This window comes from Arachis duranensis, chromosome 5 (assembly GCF_000817695.3).
Source record: "Arachis duranensis cultivar V14167 chromosome 5, aradu.V14167.gnm2.J7QH, whole genome shotgun sequence".
Lineage (NCBI taxonomy): Eukaryota > Viridiplantae > Streptophyta > Magnoliopsida > Fabales > Fabaceae > Arachis > Arachis duranensis.
In genome coordinates, this window is record NC_029776.3 from 51,538,459 (window position 1) to 51,540,922 (window position 2,464).

Consider the following 2,464-nt stretch of genomic DNA (forward strand, 5'->3'; position numbering starts at 1 on the left):
TTGAATCTCTCTTCCATTGAGCGCCCTCTTCACAAATGTCTATGAGGACTTGGTCCAACCTTTGATCAAAGTTGACCCTTCTAGTATAAGGGTGTTCATCTCCTTGCATCATGGGCAAGTTGAATGCCAACCTTACATTTTCTGGACTAAAATCCAAGTATTTCCCCCGTACCATTGTAAGCCAATTCTTTGGGTCCGGGTTCACACTTTGATCATGGTTCTTGGTGATCTATGCATTAGCATAGAACTCTTGAACCATTAAGATTCTGACTTGTTGAATGGGGTTGGTAAGAACTTCCCAACCTCTTCTTCGGATCTCATGTCGGATCTCCGGATATTCACTCTTTTTGAGTTTGAAAGGGACCTTGGGGATCACTTTCTTCATGGCCACAACTTCATAGAAGTGGTCTTGATGCACCGTTGAGATGAATCTCTCCATCTCCCATGACTCGGAGGTGGAAGCTTTTGCCTTCCCTTTCCTCTTTCTAGAGGTTTCTCCGGCCTTAGGTGCCATAAATGGTTTTGGAAAAACAAAAAGCAATGCTTTTACCACACCAAACTTAGAAGGTTTGCTCGTCCTTGAGCAAAAGAAGAAAGAAGAGAGTAGAAGAAAAAGAAATAGAGTAGATGGAGGTGGCTTTGTGGTTCGGCCAAGGGGGAGAAGTAGTGTTTAGGTTGTGTGAAAATGAAGGAATGAACATGGGTTTATATAGGAGTGGAGAGGGGGTGTATAGTTCGGCTATAATGGGTGGGTTTGGGAGGGAAAGTGGTTTGAATTTGAATGGTGAGGTAGGTGGGGTTTTATGAAGGATGGATGTGAGTGGTGAAGAGAATAGTGGGATTTGATAGGTGAGGGGTTTTTGGGGAAGAGGTATTGAGGTGATTGGTGAACGGGTGAAGAAGAGAGAGAGTGGTGGGGTAGGTGGGGATCCTGTGGGATCCTGAGGTGTTAAGGAAAATTCATCCCTGCACCAAGTGGCGAGCAAAAATGCTCTTTATGCCAATTCTGGCGTTAAACGCCGGGCTGGTGCCCATTTCTGGCGTTTAACGCCAACTTCTTCCCCTTTCCTGGGGTTTAACGCCAGTCTGGTGCCCCTTTCTGGCGTTAAACGCCCAGAATGGTGCCAGACTGGGCGTTAAACGCCCATTTGCTGCCCTTACTGGCGTTTAAACGCCAGCAAGATTTTCCTCCAGGGTGTGCTATTTTTCTTTCTGTTTTTCATTCTGTTTTTGCTTTTTCAATTGATTTTGTGACTTCCCATGATCATCAACCTATAAAAACATAAAATAACAAAAGGAAAATAGATAAATATAACATTGGGTTGCCTCTCAACAAGCACTTCTTTAATGTCAGTAGCTTGACAGTGGGCCTTCATGGAGCCTCACAAATGCTCAGAGCAATGTTGGAACCTCCTAACAGCAAACTTAGAGTTTGAATGTGGGGGTTCAACACCAAACTTAGAATTTGGTTGTGGCCTCCCAACACCAAACTTAGAGTTTAACTGTAGGGGCTCTGTTTGGCTCTGTTTTGAGAGAAGCTCTTCATGCTTCCTCTCCATGGTTACAGAGGGATATCCTTGAGCCTTAAACACAAGGGATTCTTCATTCACTTGAATGATCAATTCTCTTCTGTCAACATCAATCACAGCTTTTGCTGTGGCTAGGAAGGGTCTGCCAAGGATGATGGATTCATCCATGCACTTCCCAGTCTCTAGGACTATGAAATCAGCAGGGATGTAATGGTCTTCAATCTTTACCAGAACATCCTCTACAAGTCCATAAGCTTGTTTTCTTGAATTGTCTGCCATCTCTAGTGAGATTTTTGCAGTCTACAAGTCTATAAGCTTGTTTTCTTGAATTGTCTGCCATCTCTAGTGAGATTTTTGCAGCTTGCACCTCAAAAATCCCTAGCTTCTCCATTACAGAGAAAGGCATGAGATTTATGCTTGACCCTAGGTCACACAGAGCCTTCTTGAAGGTCATGGTGCCTACTGTATAAGGTATTGAGAACTTTCCAGGGTCCTGTCTCTTTTGAGGTAATCTCTGCCTAGTCAAGTTATCCAGTTCTTTGGTGAGTAAAAGGGGTTCATCCTCCCAAGTCTCATTACCAAATAACTTGTCATTTAGCTTCATGATTGCTCCAAGGTACTTGGCAACTTGCTCTTTAGTGACATCTTCATCCTCTTCAGAGGAAGAATACTCATCAGAGCTCATGAATGGCAGAAGTAAATTCAATGGAATCTCTATGGTCTCAGTGTGAGCCTCAGATTTCCATGGTTCCTCATTAGGGAACTCATTGAAGGCCAGTGAACGTCCATTGAGGCCTTCCTCAGTGGTGCTTACTGCCTCTTCCTCCTCTCCAAATTTGGACATGTAGGTCATGTTAATGGCCTTGCACTCTCCTTTTGGATTCTCTTCTGTATTGCTTGGAAGAGTGCTAGGAGGGAGTTCAGTAATTTTCTTA